The 12283-nt window shown below is 40.1% G+C and overlaps 1 pseudogene; it reads left to right on the top strand.

Annotated features, from left to right (window-relative positions):
• Positions 1-12049, top strand: part of LOC143665996 (ubiquitin carboxyl-terminal hydrolase 10-like) — a 32665-nt pseudogene extending 20616 nt beyond the window's left edge.
• The last annotated feature ends 234 nt before the right edge of the window (positions 12050-12283 follow it).

Raw genomic sequence — 12283 nt, 5'->3', positions numbered from 1 at the left:
AACTCTGCCTGCTGAGACACCATGGCCCACCCAATATGTGTGTTTAAAGGAAGAGTTGTTATTGATTTTCTAGTGCTATATGGGGAAATTCTTAAGCTGAGAGGTTGTTCTAGGTAGGAAACCTTCCTCATCTATCACTTTCTACACTCATTCAAATCCCAATCAGTCAGGGGACTGTCAGTGACCTGGCATTCCCACACAAATGTTTACTAAAGTCTCTTCTAACAATTCCAGGTTTTGACTCAGTGAGACTTTCTGCTGCTATGGTTTCTTCTGAATAAAGATATTGAATCTTTCCATGAACAATCTTTTACCTAGGAATGAAATAAAGCCATTAGACCCCATTGGAATTCAAAGACCCATGTGACTTCTCCCAATTCTTCAAGAATTGAACGAGTAGTTTTTCCCAAAATATGTCATCCAAGAATATATACCAGAACACTTTTAAAAGTTTTTTGTGATAAAGCGGTCAAAATGTTCTTTGTTCAGACATGCTGCTTGCTTAGGATTGTTGAATAGCTGGTAAGTCCTGTCCTGCTTACCTTTGGAGCACACACACTTATCACCATAGCAATTTTTAGAAACTGAAATGTTAAATTTGATATTTACCTTCAAAGTAAAAATTACATGAAGTTGTCTTTTATTTATTATTAAAGGAAAAAAAACCTCCTTGTGTATTTAAAAACCCAGTGCTGTATTTTCCAAAGCAGAATGAATGAAAAGGCCCTTACCAGTGTGGAAGACCAAGTTAGCTTCCTACAATACTTAGAAATAAAGGAGGGGGTAAGATGAATAGTGAGAAGAGGAAAAGCAAAAGAAGCCATAGAAAACCCTGCCATCTAAGGTTCCATGGAGTAGGGTAACTTTTCAGAAACCTATAATCTCCAGATGGTACCAGGACAGGATAAGTCCTGAAACCTAGAGGGCCCAGCCTCTCCAGAACATCAGCTAGTTCCGTCTCCCTAGCCGATATTATTGACAGCCCCTTCTAACATGAAAAATTTATAATGGCCATAGCCCAAATACCCCTAAAGAGTGATTTAGAAAGATCAAAGGTGATGGTGGAGTTATTCAGAGAAGGTCATATTAACAACTAATATGAGGCAGGCCACAGTGGCTCAGCAGATAGAGTTCTCGCCTGCATGCCAGAGCCTCGGGTTCGATTTCCGGTACCTACCCATGCGGAAAAGAAAAAAAAAAAAAACAGCTAATATGATTGCTGAATAATTCAATTGCTATTTCTTTCAGTCTCCAGTATCTGAGAGCAGCTAGAAGTAAATATCTAAAATTGTGGAATTGTATCCCATACCAAACTGAAATCTGTTCTACAGCTAATTGTTGTGCTATGCTGTGAAATTTATTGCTTTTTTGTTTGTATGTTATTTTTCATAAAAAGTTGATTGTGATGATAAAAAAATATTTATTCTTTCTAGCCTCCTGTATTCTGGAGCAGCTAGAAGGAAAACTCTGAGATGATGGTACGGTAGCCCATGACAAACTCTGGGATCTGTCCTGTGACTACTTGTTGAAGAGTACTTTGAAAACTATTTCTTTCTTCTTTCTTGGCTTTGTATATATGTTATACTATACAACAACAAAAAAATTAAAACAAAACAAAACAAATCCTTGCCATGTGCTCTTTGTCATCTATTCTGCACCCTGCCAAAGCTTGGCTTTTACGACACCTGTTGCAGGGTCAGGCTACACTGGTGATGTAAGAGCAGATTACTGCTGCCCATTGCCCCAGTAGCCCATTTCTATGTGTGCCAGATACTTCAGACCCAGTAACCTCCTCACTATTTCTTCTGTCCTTGGGCCTTTGCTCAAGCTGTTTCCTCCTCCAGGGACACTTTCCTCCAACCCTCAATCTTCCTCCCACTAATTGTATGTTATTCATTTCTCAAGGCCCATTTCAAATGTTACTTTCTTCAAGGTGTCTTTTCCTGATCCTTGCCAACAAGCAATTTTTTTTCCCTACTCACTCAATCACAGTCTTTGTGAGAGCACCTTGTGTTACAGTTGTTTGTGTTTAATGCTTATCATAACCGACCCTCCGCCATTAGAAGTCTATTAAATCCTGAACAGCTTATCTTCAACCCTTCTTCAATAACTAAAAACTGTGTGCAGAGGTGCCTTCCCATGAACATCAGTAGCAGCATTGGCTAATATCTGTGGAAACAACGATAACCTGAATTTCTTCAGACATCATCTCCTGGGAATTTTTCCCTGGGATAAGACAAAGGTTAATAGATGTCTTTACTGCCCATCTCTCTAATCTAATTGATAAAGGATATTGGTCTGCAATATTCTTTTCTTATAATAGCTTTATCTGGCTTCGGTATTAGGGTGACCCTGGCCTCATAGAATGAGTTAGGAAGGGTCCCCTCCTCTTCAGTTTTTTGGAAGAACTTGAGAATGATTGGTGTGAATTCTTCTTTCTAATTGTATTTGGCAAATACAGATATTCAAAGGAAAGAGTAAGGGCAGTAGTAAAATGTGGGATTTTAGAGTAAAAAAAAACTCTGGGTTGAAATTGTGACTCTGCAACTTACTAGCTGTGAACATATTACTTTAGCTTTTCTGTATCTGTTTCCTCAAGTAAATAGTAGCAATATCTAAATTGCCAGGTTCACTAAAGATAATACATCTTTCTAACACTGTAAGGACTCAGCAATGGCATTATTACAATTATTGGGTGAGAACTCAGGTAGGTCCACATGGTAGCATGCATGAATGGCACCCCTGGAATTGCTCAGTGCAAAGTTTGCAGGGGCCATTTTTCCTAATATTTTATTGATAAACAACACACAAACACAAACATTCTTAACATACAAACATGCTTTCATATTGAGAAATCTTCACACACATACATTCCATACATGGTGTACAAACAATGGCTCATAATATCATCACATACTTGCATATTCATCACCATGGTCATTTTTTAGAACATTTGCATCACTCCATAACAAGAAATACAAAGAAAAAAGAAAATACTCATACATACCATATCCCTTACCTCTCCCTCTCATTCATCACTAATATTTCCATCTACCCAATATATTTTAACCTTTGTTCCCGCTATTATTTGTTTATTTTTTGTCCATATTTTTTACTCATCTGTCCATACCCTAGATAAAGGGAACATCAAACACAAGGATTTCACAATCACACACACTGACATTGTAAACACTATATCTTCATATATCATCTTCAAGAAACAAGGCTACTGGAACAGCTCTACAGTTTCATGTACTTCCCTTTAGTCACTCAAGTATACCATGAACTGAAAAAGAACATCTATATAACGCATAACAATAACCTCCAAGATAACCTCATGACTCAGTTTGAAATCTCTCAGCCACTAATAATTCATTTATTCTCATAACTCATTTCTTCCTTTTGGTCAAGAAGGTTTTCTCAATCCTTTGATGCCAGTTCGCAGCTCATCCCGGGATTTCTGTCCCACATTGCCAGGGAGATTTACACCCCTGAGAATCATATGCCACATAGTAGGGGAGGACAGTGGGTTCACTTGCTGTTCTAGTTTGCTAAATGTGATATACCAGAAACAGAATGGCTTTAAAAAGGGGAATTTAATAAATTGCTAGTTTACAGTTCAAAGGCTGAGAAAATGTCCCAATTAAAACAAGTCTATAGAAATGTCCAGTCTAAGGACATCCCATCCAGGGAAAGATACCTCGATTTAACAAGGCCGATGACGTTCAGGGTTTCTCTCTCAGTTGGAAGGGCACGGGGCAAAGTCTGCTAGCTTTCTCTTCCAGCTTCTTGTTTTATGAAGCTCCCCAGGCTTCATAAATGCCTGTTTTTCTCTTCTTCCTCTCCAAAAGTCGCTGGCTAATGGACTCTCTGCTTCGTGGTTCTGCGGTGTTCTGAAGCTTTCCCAAAAATACTTCTTTTATAGGATTCCAGTAAACTAATCAAGACCTACTTGGAATGGGTGGATATAAGTCTCCACCTAATCAAGTGTAATACCCACACTTGATTGAGTCACATCTCCATGGAGATAATCTAATTAAAATTTCCAGCTGCAGTACTGAATAGGGATTAAAAGAAATAGCTGCCTTTACAAAATGGGATTAGGATTAAAACATGGCTTTTCTAGGGTACATAAATCCTTTCAAACCATCACTCTTGCTGTGTCAACTTAGAGATGCCACATCTGAGTAACAGAAGAGGTTCTCTGGGGGTGACTTTAGTCCCAATTTTTAGTAGGCTTAGCCTATCCTTTGCAGGAATGAGTTTCACAGGGGCAAACCTCAGCCTATTGATTTGGTTGTCCCCACTGCTTGTGAGAGGATCATAAATTCTCCAAGTGGAGAAGTTGACTCTTTCCCCCCTTTCTCCCCACTCCCCTAAGGGGACCCTGCAAATACATCCTTACTCACTGTCTAAATCACTCTGGAATTTATCATGGCATCACACCAACCTGGACAAACCAAAAAGACCTTATGCCCTGTTCAAGATTCCCTGTACTTGTGGTGTTCAGATAAACTGACCGTACAAGTTAAATTAGGAAATGCACTACCCAAAATCTAAATTTTGCACCAAATAAACATTTCTCCCTTTAGTCTCACAGAGAAGTTGAAGTTTTAAGATATGGATGATATCATCCTTTATCCAGTCTTCCTGCAAGGACTTTTTACACTGTAGATCAGGGGATATATAAATAAAGTCTCGGACCTTTAAAAGTTCACCTGAGGCAGAAGTTACACAGCTAGTACACAATTTCCAGCAGCAGCAATTGCATTTTCAATGTTACCTAAGTATAAATTTGATTCTGGGTAATGATGGGGCTAGAGAAGAGGAAAGAAATTCTTTTTTAGTATTTTTTTTCTGTATCAAGGGAATATAATGATACACTGCAGAACTTAAAGGAGAGACTTGAATTTGTGATCAAATAAACACCTTGGACTTTTAAAAGAAAAATAAATAAAAATAGAAAGGTTCGTTTCCTGGTGCCTGCCCCATGCAAAAAAAAAAAAAATAGAAAGGAACTTTATTACTGTAAGTTCATGGCAGGACATACTGACTAGTAATTCTGAGTATGTGAAGGGATACTAGGCAGTATGATGAGGGATACTATGTGCATTAGATAGAATTAGATATAATTGTTACCACCAAGGAGCTTTTATTATAAAGAGCAGAGATTCTTAACCTGAGGAATGTGGCTGAGCCTGAGGGTCCAGGAATCTGCTGAAATTGCATGGACCTTTGTGCATGAGTTTATGGGCAATTTCTGATCAGCGGGTCAAGAGTCTTCTTCAAATTCTCAAAGGGATCTAAGAAAAAAAAGTTTAAGAACCACAGATTGAGACTAAATAAGCATTTGAATGTAGTAACTTTTCAATAGAATGCTACCAAGTAGACTGTTCACAGCCATCCAATTCTGGGCTTGTCAAACTGGTTTAGATGAAGGACAAGCTTAATTCTTTGCCTGCTGAATTTAAAGATAGGTTGACTCCTTCATTCCACCACAAACATGCGATTTTTCAATATATTTGGATTTTTAAAAAATTGTTCAATAAATCTGTGCCAAGATCTATGGTTCCCTTAGTATTACATTTGGTCTGCTCCGAGACTCACTGTAATTTATGACCAGCTCACTGTGTTGTGCCCTCCTCCCTGTATGACTAACAGGAAGAGAAGTTTGGCAGCAATATTGCCTTTAATGAATGAAAACTGCAAACCTTGCAAATCCCTCTACATTTAAATCCCCCAGAGTCCTGACGTAGACACATTTCCTAAAAGCCTGAATTTCCAAGATGCAATTTACTGCCCTTGGAGATTTGTTGTGGGCCACCCAAAGCACATAGGCCTTTTTAACAGATTTTTGACAGCCAAACAGAGATAGTTACTTTTATTATAAAATGGGAAATTTGTTGAAATGAGAACTTTGGTGAGGAGTGATAAGATGCATATAATCAATGCATACTTCAGTGTGCAATTTGTACGCAAGGTTAGGAGAGAAGGGAATTGATCTCTCTGTCCCCACATTGCTGTGCTGTATTCCACGCAGTAGCTTCAGAAGGAGGTGACCCCAGCTAATTGAACCATTCTATGATGTTTTCTTCATACCGACAAATGTGTAATGAGCAAGAAGCTACCACTTACAGATCATGGGTAGGAGCCAGTAATTTCTCTATATCTGTAGGCTTGAGCTCTGTGAGATGAAGAATCTAGGGAGGTTCTCAATAGAGGATAGCTTCTTTGTTAGTATATGAAAAAGATGTTTTCTAGACTGTGGGGAGACTCTTCATCTCTAGAAATGAGATTTCATTACCCAGTGCAGAATACAAATTATACAATGGGCATGGAATACACTGCTCAATAATACTCTTGAGCCCAGTTGCTTCTCTAAATTTTGAATTTTTCAGATTTTTAGGAAGTGCATAGACTGTACACCTCAGAGAGGATGGAGCACCACCCCATAACTGGACTCCAATTCTTCCCTCTATCAAATAAAATGTTGATCATGTCTCCCCTGATGGTTGCTAGATGGGTACAGCAGCTACTCAAATAACAACTAAAAACAAAAAGGGAGTGGCATGGGTTTTTCCTCATGTCTCTTTCTCTCTCTTATCATAGTGAACAGTCTTCTCCTAGAAGCCCAAGGAGACTTCTCCCAGGTACCATTCATTGATTAGAACTGAGTCTCAGATTTAATCCAATATCAATCCCAGGCAAAATACACTCCCAACAGTTAGTGAGAGACATACCTATCCTACTCACACTGCTGCCAAAACTGACAAAATCCAGGGTTCTCACGCAAGGAATAAGGAAGGAATAACATTAGATAAGGCAATTAACAGCTACTACCAACCAGATTGTATCAGAGTTAGGGCAGGAACCTAGGTCCTAGTGAAGGAATATCAGATATTATCTATGGGGCTTCTGGTTCAAGTATTAACCTTCCAGGAACCTGATCTGTGTGTCTCCCCCACAGAGCTGAAACTTAGACTTGATATTCAGGTATACAGACTAATTTTTATTGATGTAACCAGAGGTGAATAATGTCCTATCTGAGGATTTGATGTTAAGGCATGGTGCTTTATTCTCAGCAATACAAAGGAAGGGGAAGAAAAGAGGTGAGAGAGGGAATAAGAAAGTGGAAAATGGAGCAAGAAAGAGATAATTTATAGACTAAATCAGGAGTCAGTGAACTTTGGTGTGTGGGCCAAATTCAGCCTCTGAAAATAAAAAATTTGTCATAATACAGCCATACTCTTTCATTTATATACTGTCTATGGCTACTTGCGTGTTTCTGCAGCAATGTTGAATGACTGCAAAAAAAGACCTATGGCCTGCAAACCTATGGTCTAAAATGTTTACTATTTACCCTTCTTCAGAAGAAGTTTGCTGACCCCTTGGCGAGACCAGTCTACCAAGGAGGATGATAACAGAACAAATGTAAGAACAAGACCATCTTCATTCTCAGGTCATGGGAATGGTTGGTCCAGGAAGGTCCCAGAGGAAGTAACAGGAATCTCAATAAGTGGACTAGCACAGCCACAGAAAACCTATTGGCCTTAAGATTCTACTGCTCACATGGCCAAGCCTCTAGGAAAGGGGAAATAGTCTGCAAGACTAGATCCCAGAGCTTACATCAGGACTAGAAGATTAAATAGATGATCCTGATAGAAAGGCAAAATAAGAGCCAAAATAGATGTATGGCTCTTTCAACTGGGCCTTTAAGTCATAGCTGGGGGGAGGATGTGTTTGCGTCTGAATGTAAACTCAGAAATTTGAAGGCAAAAACCCACAATTATGAGGCAGATCATCACAGATGAGCAAACTACAAATTGGTCAACACAGATTTGCAGCACACTCAGAATTAGGATATTACATGATTCATTTTTCTAAAGCAAGTGGAATGCAATATACCAGAAATGGATTGGTTTTTACAAAGGGATTTATTAGGTTACAAATTTAGAGTTGTAAGGCCATGAAAATGTCCAAATTAAGGCATCAGCAAGAGGATACCCTCACTCAAGAAAAGCCAACTGTGTCCGGGTTTCTCTGTCACAGGGGTAGCATGGCAATGTCTGCTGACTCTCTCTTTCCCAGCTTCTGGTTTCAAATGGCTCTTACCCCCTGTTTCCAGTGGCTTTCCTTCTAAGTGTCTGTGGGTCCTTATTTAGCTTCTCCAGGGCAAACTCTGGATTTCATCTCTTAGCATCTCCAAACATCAGTGTCTTGGTTTCATTCCTCTGCTCTCTGTATTGGTTCTCCAAGCATCTATCTACCCTCTCCAAAATGTCTTCATCTTAAAAGACTCCACTAAGTGGATTAAGACCCATCCTGAATGGGCAGGGTCATATCTCCATGAGAACAACCTAATCAAAAGTTCCTACCCAACAATAGGTCTGCCTCTACAAGATTGGATTAGAAGAACATGGCTTTTCTTGGGGTACATTAACAATTTCAAACCAGCACATTATGTTTGGAAGAAACCTGCAAGAGATTTGAGTACTAATCCTTCAACGGTTTGAGGGAAGCCTGGGGTTATTGAAATGATTCCTTCTTAGAGTCAGAACTGTTTTGAGAAGGGACTGGAACTGAGACTACATGAGGAGAGATCAGCAGCTCATCTGAGGGCCACTGAAGTCAGTAGAATTGGGGAACATCTGGATGCTGAATAAAACTATTTCCATATAGGGGATAATTACTTGCAACTGCTTCTCTAGAATCACAGCGCTCTACCTTAGATAGTACTAAAAAGAAAAACATTATTTTCTAACTCCTTTGTCAAGATTCTCTCCTGTTAAAGTCCAAATACATCAGCTACTTTATTCTTCTTTCTGTATTTTAATGATGTTTTTAGGGTATGTGCAAGCAAGAAAACGACAGCAGAGAGAGGCGGCAGCATGAGGAATCTGGAAGAGCAATGAGTCACGTTAAAACCGGTCTCCATGGCCCTCTAAGCTCCACAGATATGAGGATCACTGGATGATGCCTACGCATGTGGAGCATCAGTTCTGAGCCTACCACAGAATGTGTATGCATATATTTTTGGAGATTTTAATCCCCAATTAATTTAATCAGTTCTTTGTGACTCTTCCCTCTTCAGCTGAGCTTCTTCCATACAATGGAACAGTTTTGTATGGTATACAAGCTACCTCAGGGACCAGAACATCAGAGAATTGAGTTTGGGTCAATGAAATAGAATCCAATAATACTTTGTTGAAAACCCCAATGATAATATTTAAGCACATTGACTGCTCAAACTTCTAAATGTATTTTTGGTTACATACTTCCAAGAAGACCTCGGATGACACAGATAGAGAAGCAAACTACATCATCAAATGCCAGTATTCAAACTCTACCCATCCCTTGGATAACAGTTCTCACACGGAGGCTGAACTTTTGGAAAATAATGATCTTGGGCAAAGGGTGTGTAAAAAAAAAGACAAAACAGCCACCTAGCCACTTGAAGTGTGGCAGTTCTGGGGGTATCCTCACAGAAGCCCTGGTCAATGGGGCATGCCAGTTCAGCAATCCCGAATAGTGCAAGCCTAGAGGTTGCTGAATTTATGGGTGACATACCACCATCGTAATATCCAGGACTTGTAACATCCCAGGACTTGTGACACCCTTCAGAGCTCCAGGGACTTCATCAGTGATACTGTGCCTGTTGACTCTTTCCCCATAGCACTCAACAGCAATTCCAGGATTGTGGGGCAGCTAAAGGCTTGCCACTTATCTGACTTTGAGCAGTCATGCCTCCCTGCACAGGCCGGCAGAGACAGCCTGGTAAGGACAGCTGTGGCTCAGCCTTGCGTTGGTACTGATATTACTGAAAACCTTGGCAATACTAGTGGACAAATACTTGAATTCTTGGATGAGGGCTCAGCTTCCAATGGGGTGGGGTTGCATCTGCTAGAGAGCATGGACTCAGACCCAGCTAAACCCAAGAGCATTTCACTGCCTGTTGACTCCATGGTCTTGGCGGCAGTCTCCCTTCCTCTCGGTCAGCCTGCTAAGTCATGGGTAGTCTTTTTCATGATTCTAAACCCTCTTCTTCCTCGCCTGTGGCTTATGTGGAAGCTAAGTATTCCCCTCCTGCCACATCTCCCCTGGTCTCTGAAAAGCAAATCAAAGTCAAAAGAGAGCTTCTTCCAGTTTCAGAGGGTCCTGTAGCCATAAAAATTGCATAATTACCAAAGGACATGACCCTAATACATAAACTGGTGTCATTACAATCCCAGGGGTGATCAATAAAGGCAACTGGTACTACATCAATGCCACGTTACAGGCATTGGTCACTTGCCCTTCAATGTATCATCTGATGAAATTCATTCCTCTGTATTCAAAAGTTCAACAGCCTTGTACGTCAACCCTCATGATAGATAGCTTTGTTCAGCTAATGAATGAGTGTACAATATGCCAGTATTTCCAAAACCCAGGCAAGTTCCTGGGGGTAAAATCATGAGGGATATCCACCCTGGAGTTGCCTGTAAATCCACATATGTTTTTAGGCTCCTGAACAGTTATCAAGCAGAGCCTGTCTGAAAAGGCTGACAAGAAGATGCTGATGAATACTTAGGTTTTATTCTAAAAGGATTTCATGAGGAAACATTGAACCTGAAGAAACATCTCTTACCAAATAAAGAAGAGCTTACTGTTTCCAGTGGACCCAAAAGCCACTTCATAAATGAAGAAGAGCAGGAAAAATAAGGCAAAGGAAGTGAGGATGGCTGGGAACAAGTATGTCTCAGGAACGAGACTTCAGTCACTCACCAGGCAGATTTTGCTCAGATCATAATCACAGGTATTTTGGGTGGACACATTGGGTCTGTGGTTTACCAGAAGAATTCAAAAGAATCTGCCACTCTGCAGGTATTTTTCATGTTGCACTTGAATATCCAGTCTGACAAGATATTGACCGTCCAGGATGCATTGGAAAGCTTAGTGGCAAGAGATTCTGTCCAAGGATATACCACAAGAAACAAACAAGACATTGAGCTATCTGGAGAGGATATGGGGAAAGAGGCACACTTATTCGCTCTTGGTGGGAATGTAGAATGGTGCAACCTCTCTGGAAGGCAGTTCGGCGGTTCCTCAGGAAGTTAAGTATAGAACTGCCATATGATCCAGCAATTCCATTACTAGGTATATATTTGGAGGAACTGAAGTCAAGGACACAAGCAGACATTTGCACACCAATATTTATAGCAGCATTATTCACAATTGCCAAGAGATGGAAACAGCCCAAATGTCCATCAACAGACAAGCGGCTAAAGAAGCTGTGGTATATACATATGATAGAATATGATGCAGCTGTAAAGACAGAATAAATTCATGAAGCATGTAACAATGTGGATGAAACTTGAAGCATTCTGCTGAGTGAAATTAACCGAAACAAAAGGACAAATACCATATATGTACTAAATTTACTAAATTTACTAAATTAATGAGTGAACTTAATGAGTTAAAGTTAAGAGAACAGGTTACTAGGAGATAGAAAGAGGGTAGAGATTAGGCATTTGGTGCTGGCGGAGTACAGGATGTTCAGCAGATCTGATTGTAAAGATCCAGAAATGAATAATACGAGACTATCTGATGGCTGCACAATAATGTATGTGCACTGAACGAAGCTGAGTGTGAGTGGGGTGAAGGAGGAGGGCTGGGGCCATGTATGACACCAGAAGGAAAGATAGAGGAGAAAGACTGGGATGGTGTAACTTAGTGATGCCTAGAGTGGACAATGGTGATAATTAAATGCACAAATATAAAAAAATAGTAATAATTAAAAAAAAGAGTTTCAATCAAAGAGTGACTTTGGAAAAACTCCCTCCTGTTTTTGTGTTGTACCTTAAACGATTCATTTAGGAGCTGTCAGAAGCGTATCAAAAATATTGAATATCTTGTGGACTTGGAAATTAGTAAAGAACTGCTTTCTCCAGGGGTTAAGAATTTTAAATGTGCAGAACCTATAGGCAACAGTGCAACAGGCAGTCATTATGGCGCAGTCATCTTCCAAACTGACCTCAACAGCTGGCTGTGCATTGAGGAACAGTCAAGGTGAGCGGCCAGTGCCAGGTGGTGAAGCCAGTCCCTGAATGCACAGCTTAGCCCCTGTGCTACCACCGTGCGGACCTGCCCTAGCTGGGTTGGGCATATGTGCCATATGCTCCCTTGTACAATGCTGATACTCACTCACTTTCTTCCTCTCTTTGGTGGCTTTTTAAAGAAAATCTTTTTCTCCCTTTCATAAAAATGAACTGGAATGGGAAAAAAAGCCTCCTTCCTTGGGGTCTGT

The sequence above is a fragment of the Tamandua tetradactyla genome, chromosome 22 (assembly GCF_023851605.1).
Source record: "Tamandua tetradactyla isolate mTamTet1 chromosome 22, mTamTet1.pri, whole genome shotgun sequence".
Classification (NCBI taxonomy): Eukaryota; Metazoa; Chordata; class Mammalia; order Pilosa; family Myrmecophagidae; genus Tamandua; species Tamandua tetradactyla.
Note: the sequence above shows the minus strand (reverse complement) of the source record. Positions and strands in the feature narration are given on the sequence as shown.